This window comes from Ovis canadensis, chromosome 17 (assembly GCF_042477335.2).
Source record: "Ovis canadensis isolate MfBH-ARS-UI-01 breed Bighorn chromosome 17, ARS-UI_OviCan_v2, whole genome shotgun sequence".
Taxonomy (NCBI): domain Eukaryota; kingdom Metazoa; phylum Chordata; class Mammalia; order Artiodactyla; family Bovidae; genus Ovis; species Ovis canadensis.
In genome coordinates, this window is record NC_091261.1 from 76,229,315 (window position 1) to 76,242,933 (window position 13,619).

At 49.3% G+C, this 13,619-nt stretch overlaps 1 protein-coding gene across 1 annotated transcript in view; it reads left to right on the forward strand.

Annotated features, from left to right (window-relative positions):
- MYO18B (myosin XVIIIB) overlaps positions 1-13,619 on the forward strand; it is a 228,162-nt gene that overhangs the window by 173,767 nt on the left and 40,776 nt on the right. The gene's annotated exons all lie outside the window — the stretch shown is intronic.

Consider the following 13,619-nt stretch of genomic DNA (forward strand, 5'->3'; position numbering starts at 1 on the left):
GATGACCGAGGATGAGATGGCTGGATGGCATCACTGACTCGATGGACGTGAGTCTGAGTGAACTCCGGGAGTTGGTGATGGACAGGGAGGCCTGGCATGCTGCGATTCATGGGGCCGCAAAGAGTTGGACACGACTGAGCGACTGAACTGAACTCACTTTCTGCCATAAGGGTGGTGTCATCTGTATATCTGAGGTTATTGATATTTCTCCCGGCAATCTTGATTCCAGCTTGTGTTTCTTCCAGTCCAGCGTTTCTCATGATGTACTCTGCATATAAGTTAAATAAGCAGGGTGACAGTATACAGCCTTGACATACTCCTTTTCCTATTTGAAACCAGTCTGTTGTTCCATGTCCAGTTCTAACTGTTGCTTCCTGACCTGCAGACAGATTTCTCAAGAGGCAGGTTAGGTGGTCTGGTATTCCCATCTCTTGAAGAATTTTCCACAGTTTCTTATGATCCACACAGTCAAAGGCTTTGGCATAGTCAATAAAGCAGAAATAGATGTTTTTCTGGAACTCTCTTGCTTTTTCCATGATCCAGCAGATGTTGGCAATTTGATCTCTGGTTCCTCTGCCTTTTCTAAAACCAGCTTGAACATCTGGAAGTTCTAGGTTCACGTATTGCTGAAGCCTGGCTTGGTGAATTTTGAGCATTACTTTACTAGCATGTGAGATGACTGCAATTGTGTGGTAGTTTGAGCATTCTTTGGCATTGCCTTTCTTTGGGATTGTAGTGAAAACTGACCTTTTCCAGTCCTGTGACCACTGCTGAGTTTTCCAAATTTGCTGGCATATTGAATGCAGCACTTTCACAGCATCATCTTTCAGGATTTGAAATAGCTCAACTGGAATTCCATCACCTCCACTAGCTTTGTTCGTAGTGATGCTTTCTAAGGCCCACTTGACTTCACATTCCAGGATGTCTGGCTCTAGATGAGTGATCACACCATTGTGATTATCTTGGTATTGAAGATCTTTTTTGTACAGTTCTTCTGTGTATTCTTGCCACCTCTTCTTAATATCTTCTGCTTCTGTTAGGTCCATATCGTTTCTGTCCTTTATTGAGCCCATCTTTGCATGAGATGTTCCCTTGGTATCTCTAATTTTCTTGAAGAGCTATCTAGTCTTTCCCATTCTATTGTTTTCCTCTATTTCTTTGCATTGATCACTGAAGAAGGCTTTCTTATCTCTTCTTGCTATTCTTTGGAACTCTGCATTCAGATGCTTTTATCTTTCCTTTTCTCCTTTGCTTTTCGCTTCTCTTCTTTTCACAGCTATTTGTAAGGCCTCCTCAGACAGCCATTTTGCTTTCTTGCATTTCTTTTCCATGGGGATGGTCTTGATCCCTGACTCCTGTACAGTGTCACGAACCTCATTCCATAGTTCATCAGGCACTCTATCTATCAGATCTAGGCCCTTAAATCTATTTCTCACTTCCACTGTATAATCATAAGGGATTTGATTTAGGTCATACTTGAATGGTCTAGCGGTTTTCCCTACTTTCTTCAATTTGAGTCTGAATTTGGTAATAAGGAGTTCATGATCTGAGCCACAGTCAGCTCCTGGTCTTTTTTTTGTTGACTGTGTAGAGCTTCTTCATCTTTGGCTGCAAAGAATATAATCAGTCTGATTTTGGTGTTGACCATCTGGTGATGTCCATGTGTGGAGTTTTCTCTTGTGTTGTTGGAAGAGGGTGTTTGCTATGACCAGTGAATTTTCTTGGCAAAACTCTATTAGTCTTTGCCCTGCTTCGTTCTGCATTCCAAGACCAAATTTGCCTGTTACCCCAGGTGTTTCTTGACTTCCTACTTTAACATTCCAGTCCCCTGTAATGAAAAGGACATCTTTTTTGGGTGTTAGTTCTAAAAGGTCTTATAGGTCTTCATAGAACCATTCAACTTCAGCTTCTTCAGCGTTACTTGTTTGGGCATAGACTTAGATTACTGTAATATTGAATGGTTTGCCTTGGAAACAAACAGAGATCATTCGTTTTTGAGATTGCATCCAAGTACTGCATTTCAGACTCTTTTGTTGACCATGATGGCTACTCCATTTCTTCTGAGGGATTCCTGCCCGCAGTAGCAGATATAATGGTCATCTGAGTTAAATTCACCCATTTTAGTCCATTTTAGTTTGCTGATTCCTAGAATGTCGATGTTCACTCTTGCCATCTCTTGTTTGACCACTTCCAATTTGCCTTGATTCATGGACCTGACATTCCAGGTTCCTATACAATATTGCTCTTCACAGCATCGGACGTTGCTTCTATCACCAGTCACATCCACAGCTGGGTATTGTTTTTGCTTTGGCTCCATCCCTTCATTCTTTCTGGGGTTATTTCTCCAGTGATCTCCAGTAGTGTGTTGGGCACCTACTGACCTGGGGAGTTCCTCTTTCAGTATCCTATCATTTTGCCTTTTCATACTGTTCATGGGGTTCTCAAGGCAAGAATACTGAAGTGGTTTGCCATTCCCTTCTCCAGTGGACCACATTCTGTCAGACCTCTCCACCATGACCCGCCCATCTTGGGTTGCCCCGTGGGCATGGCTTGGTTTCATTGAGTTAGACAAGGCTGTGGTCCTGGTGTGATTAGATTGACTAGTTTTCTGTGAGTATGGTTTCAGTGTGTCTGCCCTCTGATGCCCTCTGGCAACACCTAGCATCTTACTTGGGTTTCCTCTTACCTTGGGCATTGGGCGTGGGCTACAGTCCATGTGGTCGCCAAGAGTGGGACATGACTGAGCCACTTCACTTTCACTTTCCACTCTCACTTTCAGGCATAAAGAATGCACACTGAACAAAGCCTGACAGAAGTGAACTCGGAGACTGGGTGCAAACCTCAGTGCCACCACTTCCTGTTGTGTGACTTTGGTCCAGACGCTCACCTTCTGTGTCTCTGTCATCTTATAAAATAGGGGTAATTATTGCAAGTCCCTCACAGCCCTTCAGGGAAGATTTAATGAGATAATGCATTTGAATGCTTATCACAGTGCCAGGCACAAAGCAAAGGCACTGTCACATCATCACCATTATCATTGTCTTAATCTGCTCTGGCTGTTGTGACAAAATGCTGCAGACCGGGTGGCTTCTAAACAACAGAAATTTGGCACTCGTAGTTCCAGAGGTTGGGAAGTCCAAGGTCAGGTCACCAGCACGGTCGCACTCTTGTGAGGGTTCTCTTCCTGGTTCATAGCTGGTGCTTCTTGCTGTGTCCTCAAGTGGCAGAAAGGTCAAGGACTCTCTCTGCCGTCTAATCCCATTCATGTGGGCTCCATCCTCATGACCTAATCACCTCCAAAGGCTCCACCTACAAATACCATCGCCTCAAGGGTTAGGATTTCAGCAGAGAAATGAAGTGCAGGCAGACATTCAGAGCAAGCGGTCATCATCACTGTCACCTCCATCATCACCACGACCACCATCAGCATCCTAATGGCCATCCTAATCACCACCCACCACGACCACCATCCCCACCACCACCACCATCTTCGTTACCATCCCCACCACCACCACCATCCTCATGCTCATCACCACCACCAGCATCACCACGAGGGGAGACCTAGCATGCAAGAGCCCCTTGGAGACCAGACTGAGCTTCTGAGCAGAGGCATAAGCCTAGGCAGTGGTTACATCATTCCCAGTTGGACAATTCTTGGAATTATCTCCGACGTGCTATGTCCCCCTTGTGACCTGGGGTCCGTAGACGCCTCCTTATCTGTGCTCAGTGTCCTGGGCACCAGTCTCATTGGGATTCTATTCTGCCCAGTCTTGCCTTGCCTGCATTCCAGGTAAATGACACAGAGCCCATCCTGCTGCATGTCACCCCTGGCACACTCCCACTCAGATAATTAGAATCAACACATTCATTTCCCTAACAGCATTCTTCTCTTCCCTCCTGAGAAGTTTTCAAATGGAAGAAGAAAGGCAGAAACAAGCTCCATCTGTCCTTGTTCAGACAGTTTTCAGCTGTCCACAGCTGACATCCACCCAGCTGGGCAGCCGAGCCAGGCTTCCTGTTCGCATTTGGTGGGAGGTGACACGATGCTGTTATTAAAGGTGGCAGTGGTTTAGACACACAGCATCCTGCTGTAGGGAGGCTTAAAAACAAACACTTGGGGAATCCTTCCGACTCCAGCCTTTGTGAACTAATTGTTTGGCGGGTGGGGAAAAAAAGATGACTGATGTGACTTCTCAGCAAACAAGAGGAAAAGAACTCAGGAAATAACATGATTTTCACTTCTTCCTGAGAGTGTGTCCAAATTTCAAGAGGTCGCACGTAATCACCAAATGTGTTCTGTAAAGCCCAAGGTAGTAAATAGTTTAGACTTTTGCGGGCCTTACTGTATCTGTCACAACTACTCAACTCTGCTATAGCACAAACGCAGCCAGAGAATGAGTCAATGAACAATGCGTGTTCCAATAAAACGTTACTTATAAACACAGGCACAGGCCAGATTTGACCCAGGGAGCTGGAGTTTGCACCTTGTTTGAAACAAGTTGAGAGGGCTTCATCAAGTGTTGGGATTTGCACAGCAAACTCACAGACCTACTTTAGAGGTTCCAAGGGGACCCACTCAGACTTGGGCCCACATCGAGGACTATTTTGCCTGGTTCAGACCACGTGTCTCCCAGGACAGCGTCTGGCCTCCAGAGAGGGATTAAGAGGAGGAAGGAGCTTCAATAGGCTGCCGCTGGCATGTTCCCTGGTGCCGGGAGAAAAATTGAGGGAAACTAGTGAGAGGGCATTGGACCCACACCTGTCTTCCCGAAGTCCTGGCCCCCTGAGCTGAGCAGGAGATGACCCTAAGCACCTGCAAGGGCAGGACAGACAGACTTTGGAGAGCCCGGGGCCCCGCTGCGAGGTAATGAGTCTGTTCATCCCAGAGGCTGGTGCCACTGGGCTGTAACCTTGAGATGTGCAGGGAAAAGAGACAGCGGAGAGCTCGGCGGTTGTGTTTCCTTCCTGCTGGGTCAATAAATGAATAAATGGACCATGAGTGGCCAAGTGGCGGTTGTAATATTAGATTCCATCAAAAGGAAGATCACAGAAGTGCGCGGAGGGAGCTTCCTTCCACGTCTCCATGTCTCCCCGCTGGGAGCCGGGCTTGCTGTTGTCGCAGTCTGGGCGGAGGGAGGCAGGGAGGCCAGGAGCTGACATGTACTGCCTGTCCGCGCCGTGGCGCACCTCGTGCCGTCTTGTTAAATCAGCACTTTGAATCTTATGAGCAAGGTGGTATTTTTTATCTCTCTCACACACATTTTAAAGAGGCTTGCAAGAGGTGAAGTGACTTGCCCAAGGCTGGATGGCTTGGCAACGGGACATGTAATCAGTCTCTTAGGTGCCGAAACCTGTGCTCTCAGTTGAAACGGTCTTTCTCAAAGCTCAAGTGCCCACGGATCACCCAGGGCTGTTGTGAAAATGTGCAGCAGATCTGGGACAGGGCCTGAGAGTGCGTGTCTGACCGGCAGCATGGTGGTGCGGCTGCCGCTGGCCGTGCACGGACCTCATGGGAGTGTGGCTGCCGGTGCCTCACACCCTCTCCTCATTCCAGAGCCGCTGGAGTCACCAGTTGGGGAGCTTTATGTTTTTAGGATGAGGTCACACAGCGAGTGGGAAGTGGTTTGTTCAGGATTCAAATCCACATCTGTCTCATCCGGAGTCTGTGTCTTCTTAAGTCTCTCCCCACTGTTACGCCTTTAGCTTGGCCCTCAGCTGGGGTCAATTTTGCCCCTCGTGGAGTGTTTGCAGTATCTGGAGACATTTTTGTTTGGCACAACTTAGGGACAGGGCGCTGCATCCATCTAGCGGGTTAGAGGCCAAGGATGCCATCTCTCAGTGTCCTGAAACACCCAGGACCACTCTCCTGCCCCCGCCACAGAGAATCACATGGCCCCAGATGACAGTAATACTGACGTCGAGAAACCCTGCACTTGAGCTCAGCCTCCTTCAGTCCAGAAAATCAAGTCCATCCAGAGCCCCTCTCTGGAGAGCGCATAGTGCCCTTGAATTAGACGAGTCAGCATTTGAAATCGTCCCACAAAAGCGGCATGAATCAGCGAGGATCATAACTAACAAAAACGTCCATTTCCCAGTCAGTGGGTGGAACTTTCCACTACTCTGAAACAAGGCCAGGGCGTTTGGGTCTCTGTCGTGTGCTCTTGCCTCAGCAGATGGAAGTCAGTCAAGTCTAGAAATGACTGTCTTAGTCTCTGGACATTGTCATGCTTGGCTGCCCGGTGTTGATCAGGGCCTTTTGCTGTTTGTATCGCCCATGCCGTTTTCTCTGACAGTAGCTCCCCGACCTCCACCTGTTCCTCGGCCAGACAGCATTGACTCTGGTCCAAGCCCAGGAAGGGCCAGAATCCAGCATTGATCGCCAATACCAATAACTCTGGTCTGGGTTCTTCCTGATCAATTCTTGGGGAGATGGTATCTAATAAAACAAGATGAGGGTTGATTTACCTAGGGAGAGGGGCGGGAATTGCTTTCCCCACTTACTTACCGCAGTTCATTCATGATGGTACTTTGGTTTGTTTGAGAGTGCCAGCCGGGGCTTTGGTCATGATGAAGCCATCAGATGCGGCTGAAAAAAGATCTGAAGGAGGAGGTAGTGTGATAAGTAACGTTTCGGATGCACCCGGCTCTTCACAGTTCACAGAGCACCTGAGCGCGCCGAGCCTCCCAGTGCTCTGTGCTGGAGATCAGGCAGGGACTGAATTGCCGCCTCCCGTGAGGTTGAGGGGCCAGGCTGGAGGGTGTGCTCTTTGGTGCCTGGGGAGCCCGTGCAGAGGTGGGGCCCGTTGCCAGGTCTCGAGGCCCGGGTGGGGCTTAGTCTCTCCCTGTGCTGACCCTTGCAGGCCGTGCCTGCCTGGCGCAGCTGGTGGGATGTGGTCCCATGCTTTGGTCACTGCTGGCTTGGGTGACTTTACTCCCAGCCTGTCTTCCGACTTCTGGATCTATAGGCAGTGTCTGCAGTCCCCAGCCAGGTCTGTCCTGGGATGTTCTGGACGCCTCCGGGTGCTGACAGGGACGAGACTGAACTTCTCCTAAGGGGTTGGCACATTGGCAGTAATGGTTCTGTCCGAGAGCAGGAAAGAGGGATGATGTTTATCAAGCATAAAACTTGCTATGCTTTATGCAACATTTCAAGCACTTTCCATCTATGAATCTTCAGCTAGACCCACAGCGCAGTGATGCAGTCAGCACTCCCACTTTACAGATGAGGAGACTGAGGGTCAGGGAGGTGGGGGACAGACTGCTCACAGTCGTGCTAGAAGTGGTGGGGCTGGGTCGCAAGCCCCTGTTTGAGTCAGTTGAGGACCCATGGTGATAAGACTGCATGCTGTCCCCACTGTCAATGTAGAGCTGGGAGAGTTTAAAGCTGAAGCATCTATGGGATGGCTTCTAAGTTCCAGGTACTGCTTTAGGCATTTGGGATATTAGGCTGAGTACAGCCCTACTCAAAGGAGCTCAATATAACAGGAAATTAGAAATTAATTACAGTCTCATGGGGTGTGTGTTTAACCCAGGGGCTTGTCCCAGTGCCCAGAGGTGAAAGTGACTGAATCTACCGAGGAGGGCCAGAGAGGTCATCCAGAAGAGGTGGCTGTGGAATGGGTCTTGAAGGATGAATAGGAGTTCGCTTTTCAGAGCAGAGCAGCACGTTCCAGGTGGAGGAATGGTAGGTGTGAAGGCACAGAGGCGTGAAAGGGCACAGCATGGCTGGGTGCTGGTGAAGACTGTGGTGATTACTGGTGTGTGGGTGCAGAGTGTGGGCGGTGGAAGGAGAGGAACCTTGGAAGGTGGGTTGAGAGAAAGACTCTGGAAGGCTTGCTCGGCTCAACTGCACAGTCTGGACTTGGGGAAGTGAAGAAGCACTGAGGCTATTGAGCAGGAGAGGACTTGATCAGATTAAAGATTCTCCCTTAGACGCTGTGTGGAATATGGATTGGCGAGGGGGCTGGATTAAAGAGAGAAGGGCCAGTTTAAGACGATGAGAAGCCTCAGGAGATGGTGATGGACACTGAATTTACAAGGGGATGGAGAGCAGGGGAAGGAAGCAGAGACCAGCCCGCTGTGTTGATGAGATTCTTGAGGCTCAGAGGAGGGGCCGGGGGTACATAGTAATAAGTCATTCTCACACTTCAGTGTCTTTGGATGGAAATCCCAGAGGCCGGTTGAGAAGTTTCAAAGTCCGATCTCTCCATTTCTGCAGTCACATGGGGTCGTGGGCTGGGGAGATCTATGAGCTCCATTTCCATTTAAATTGAAATAAGACGTGTCAAAGGTGGCCTGATAATTACTGCCTGGAACAATGGCTCTCTGATGCGGGAAGCAGTGTCGGTGTACTCCGTACAGAGAATTTCTCCGTCTGAGACTTAATTACGTTGATATAATTATTCATCTGTCAGGAAAATCGGGTGGCACAGATATGTCATATTTGCGTTGGAGCAGAAAAAATGAAAAGCCTCTTTGGCTTTTTTCAGGAGGCAGTGGGTGGATGGCTCTGGGAAGTGGGGAGCAGGGTGTTTGGAGTTCAGCCCAGGTCGGGATGCCTGTCAGCGGCAGCGGGTTTTGTGAGGGCCCCCCGCGTGTCAGCCTCGAGAGGGTTGGACTCCGGTGACAGTTCTGTGCCCCTTCCTGAAGATGCTGTAGGAGAAGTCAGGCTGGGGGTGATTCTAGGGCTGGGAGGGCTGTGAGCTCTGAGTAGTTAGAACTGTAAGGAACTTCAGAGAAGTTTTATCGGCAAACCTTGTGACCCTGAGACGCTCAGCAGAGTTGCCTGCTGGTGTCTCCAAGCCTGATCACGCTGCCCTCCCCCATCCCATCCTGCCAGCCCCGGAGACCCTCAGCCACATCCCCCTTCTGTGTGTGAGGGTCTCCTGCCCTCCCAGGGAAGCTGTGCCTCCTGCCACGCCCCACCTGTCAGGGGAAACACGGGACCCAAAGAATCAAGTACAGAGCCCCCTTCTTAGACTGCAGCCCCAGCCCATGGCGCTGTTATAACTCAAGGAGCTGCAGCCGGGGTTTAGGCAAAAAGTGGCTTTATCCAAAGCGTGAGAACAGAGGAAGGAGAGGGTAATGCTTGCTGACGGTGAGACGACCTGGGTGGGACTGGCTCAAGTTCTGCTACTGCTTCTGCCACCCTGGGGCCCAGCAACCTTGGCCAGGCGGCGTCCTGCCCTGGGCCCCTGGTGTGTGATGTACGTGTCCACAGATCTTTGCGTGCTGCTTGGATGTGTGTAGTGAGTGCACCTGAGACTGTCTACAGCCCGGCTCTTTATCTCCTAGATTTTGAACAGCCCAAGTCACCTAAAATACTAACTTTCTAGAAAGCGATTAAGACTCTTGGGCAATAGCTGGGGGCATTTTAAAACAATCAGCCAAAAACAGGAGAAGGGAAGGGAAGGAAAGACGGCAAGCAGGTGCCTAGAGCGCCACGCTGTCTTCTGCCTGGAGACTGATGGAGGGTCCTGGCGGCAGCTGCGGGGGGAGGTGTGCGGGGGGGAGGTGTGTGCAGGCGCCAAGGTCCCCTGCTTGTGTAACTCCCTTCTGCCTTTACTATAAAACTCTTACCCGGTTGTGTGTCAGATAGATGTGTCTGTACACACCTGTAGAAGTGAACACAGAACGGAAATACGGCAACACAGTCATTAAGAAGGATTGTCCCCCAGGTGACAGACTTAAGGGCATTTTTCTTCTATTTTTTGGCCACGGATTGAACCTGTACCCCTGCAGTGGAAGCGCAGTATCTCAACCACTGGATTACCAGGGAAGTCCCAGGGGCAATTTTTAGCTGTTTTTTTGTTTTTTTAAATATATTTTCTAAATTCTATTTAGTGAACCCTGTTAGAACCAGAAAAGAAAGGAAATTGTGCCTCAAAAAAAAAAAAAAAAAAAAAGAATGAAAAGAAAGATGCCACAGTATTAGTTTGTTCGATTTGCTGTAGCCCAGTAAGACAAACCAGGTAGCTTGGTGAAACAACAACATATTGTCTCACATTCTGGACGTGAGAAGTCAGAAATTAGCATATTCGCAGGGCATTGCTCCCCTGAAGGTGCCAGAGAAGAAACTGTTTCGTGCCTTTGACCTGGCAGTTTGCTGGCAACCTTTGATGTTCCTACGATTCTAAGTGCGTCCCTCCAGCCTTCTGTCTCCATGCAGCGCTCTCCCTCTGAGTCTTCACTCCATCTCCCCTTTCTTTGTGAGCATCTCCTTTTCCAAACCTCCCTCCTCTTGTAAGGACACAGTCACTGGATGGGGCCCATTCTCATGACCTCATTCTAACTGAATTGCCTCTGTGAAGATCTTGCCTCCATGTACAGTTTCATTCTGAGCCACTGGGGATTAGGATTTAAACATATCCTGGGCAGGGGGAAGATCCATAACAGAATCTATAAACAAATGTGTTCCGAGAAGAATTTCAGGATTCCTACAGGGTTTTCCTCTGAGAATGGGATAGTCAATCGAGATGAGGCCTATGTGTGAAGAAATGTCCGTGTTACCGTGGGAACCAGCTTCTGGGAGGGTTCTCAGTGGTCCCCATCTCTGCGTCCATACCCCTGTATAGCCTCCTCCATCTTTTTTTTTTTTTTTTTTTTAAGCATTTATGTATTTATTTGGCTGCACTGGATCCTAGCTGTGGTGCGCGGGACCTTTGAGCTCCTTTGCAGCACATGGCATCTCTAGTTGCAGCATGCAGGGTCTTTTTTTAGTTGCAGCAGCCATTCTGTAAGCTGTGGCGTGTGGGATCTAGTTCCCTGACCAGGGATGGAACCTTGGCTCCCTGCACTGGGGGTGCGGAGTCTTAGCCACTGAGCCACAGGGGATGTCTCAGCCTCCTCCATGTTGTGTCAGAGCTGGTTCATGTGACCAGTAGATTGTCAGCAGCGATGATACGTCCCTCTGAGGCTGGGTTCTGAAAGGTCTTGGGTGTTTGCCTTGCTCTCCCTCGGATCACTTGCTCTGGTAAAACCATCAGCCACCACGTCATGTGGACACTCAAGCAGCTCAGCAGAGCCCTCATGGCAGGGAACTGAGGCCTCCAGCCGATAGCCTTGTCGGTGAACTTTCTTGGGAAGGACTCTCCAGCTTCAGGGAGACCTTCAGACCGGCGTAGCCCTGGCTGACATCTTCACTAGAACATCATGATAAAACCTGTGTGAGTTTCCCATCACCACTGTAGCAAATTACCACAAACTTCATAGCTTTAAAATGACACCGTTTATTCTCTGTTAATGATAAGGTCAGAAGTCCAAAATGAGTCTCACGGGGTTAAAGTCAAGGTGAAAAGAGGCCTAGCTTCTTCTGGAGGCCCCAGGGGATGGCCCATTCCTTGCATCGTCCAGCTTGTAGGGTAGCCAGCATTTCTTGGCCCCTGGCTGCATCACTCCGATCGGGGATTCCATCACAGCAGCACTGCTCTCTTCCCCGTGGAATCCCTTGCCTCCCTTATATAAGAACCCTTATGGTTACAGTTGGGGCCCACCCAGAGTACCCACAGAGTCCAGGGTAATCCCTCATCTCAAGATTCTTGATTCAGTGACATCTGCAAAATTCCCCTTGCCATCCAAATCCAACGTCATCACGTATTTTGGGGATTAGGACGTGGGCATCTTTAGGAGCCTTATTCATCCTCCCTTAGACCGTGAGCCAGAACCACACAGATAAGCCACCTCTGAATTCCTGGCCAACAGAAAACTGTGAGAGATAATGAATGATATTTGATATTTCAAAACGACTAGGTGTTGAGGCAATTTGTTATGTAGCAATAAATAACTAACGCAGAGTGAGGTTGTAATCTAGCATTTGGTTGTAACACTTGGCACTCATAATTCTGGATTTATTGCAGTGTCTTCCTTGAAATATGCAAGTAGAGAAGTGTGCAAATCACAGAAGTATAGAGTTGGATTTTTTTTTTTTTTTTTTTTTACAGACTGAAAACACCCTGTCTGTCTTTAATAACAAAGCCTGGGATGTAGCCCAGAGGCTCTGTACCGGTAATTCTCCTGTGTCTTCTCAGATTCATTCTTGCCCCTTCTCTGCTCTGAACTATAGGAAGCTGTTTTCCCAGCTTGCCTTCTGGTAGGTTCAGCCAGTGGAAGGCAGTGACGGACAATAGAAAGAGAAGAGGAGGAGAAGAGAGTGTTCTCCCTCTCTCTACACTACCTTGAGGAGGGGGGCAGGCCTGGCCGCAGCTCAGCCTCTGTAAGCCCGTGTCCCGTCAGGGACCCTCCTCCCTGACAGCAGCACCCACTGGGCAGCCCTGCCGTTGCCTGACTTCTTGCCTTTTCCTTCCAGCCCTGGGTGAGCAGTACCTTCCTGCTGTTGCTAATCTCTTCTGGCTTCTCATCTTCCCCATCACCTGGAAAACCAGTTCCCTATATTAAATTCCTCTGGTTGAATGATCTAGAGCGATTTCTATCTTCCTGACTGATAGAGGCTTCCTTGGAGGCATTACATTAAATCCTTCTGACTTCAACAAAAAAAGCATCAGGTTCATAGAATTCATTTTCTGAAAAATGAGGTTATCCTCACTATACAGTCCCTGCAGGTTTCATATTTTCAAAGTCTTCACTTGGAAAGAAGGAAACAGGAGCATTTGTTACGTATCAAGTACGAGCCACAGTATTAGGTATACCAGCTGTACGCAGTTTACACTATTTCACTTGTTCCCCCAATACTGTTTATCGTGGAATAATACTGTCATTCTAACAGATGAGAGCCCGGAAGCCAGAAAGGGCTGGTGGCTCTTGAGCAGTCACGCGGCGCTTCATGTTCACCTTGTCCTAAGGCCAGTGCTCCTCCCGCTGCTCCCACGGTGGTGGCAGTGGGCATCTCCCCCTCCCCGCCCACCGGGGTGGCTCCCTAGGTGTGGTGGGCTTCAGCTTCCCTCGGTCCCAGAGAGCACCCCTCAGTTTCAAGGAGAAATACCCCCTACCCAACCAGCTGATATAAGTTTCTTCTTTGAGGATTGAGGAGGCGTTTCCAGGATGATTGAGGTTATATCAAGTGTTGGCAGGGTTGGTGGTTCCATTTGATGCTGGCAGATGGAGCAGAGGGCAGCCCCGGGGAGAAGCACTTAGCTGGTCGGTTCAGAGAGTGGACTCGGGCCCCACATTGCCTGTGATCCATTAGACGTGCCTACCACGGGTGAAGAAAAAGGACGGGAGGGCTTATGAGATTATTTCCTGCCCCTTTGGAAACAGGCAGGCCTGAGCTTGAACCTGTGCGTCACTGTCCAGCTGGGTGACTTCGGGCTCTCTGATGAGTCACTCTGTGTCTGTTGCATCATTAAAATACAGTAAAAAAATTTGCAGGACTGTTTTGAAGAGAGGGTGTTGCCTAGTGACAGCCAGCTTCTCCCTAGTCCTGCTTCCAGGTGGAGCTGGGGCTCCTTTTCAGCTTCTCCTGTTGCGGAGGGCGGGCTCCGGAGCATGCAGGCTCAGTAGCTGTGGCACACGGGGCTTCTTTAGTTGTGGCAGGTGGGCTTAGTTCCCCAACCAGGGATTGGACCCACGTCCCCTGCATTGGAAGGCGGATTCTCAACCACTGGACCACCACCCTCAGTCTTAAATAAGGGAATCTGATGCATCATCTGGGGTTTTCTAAGACT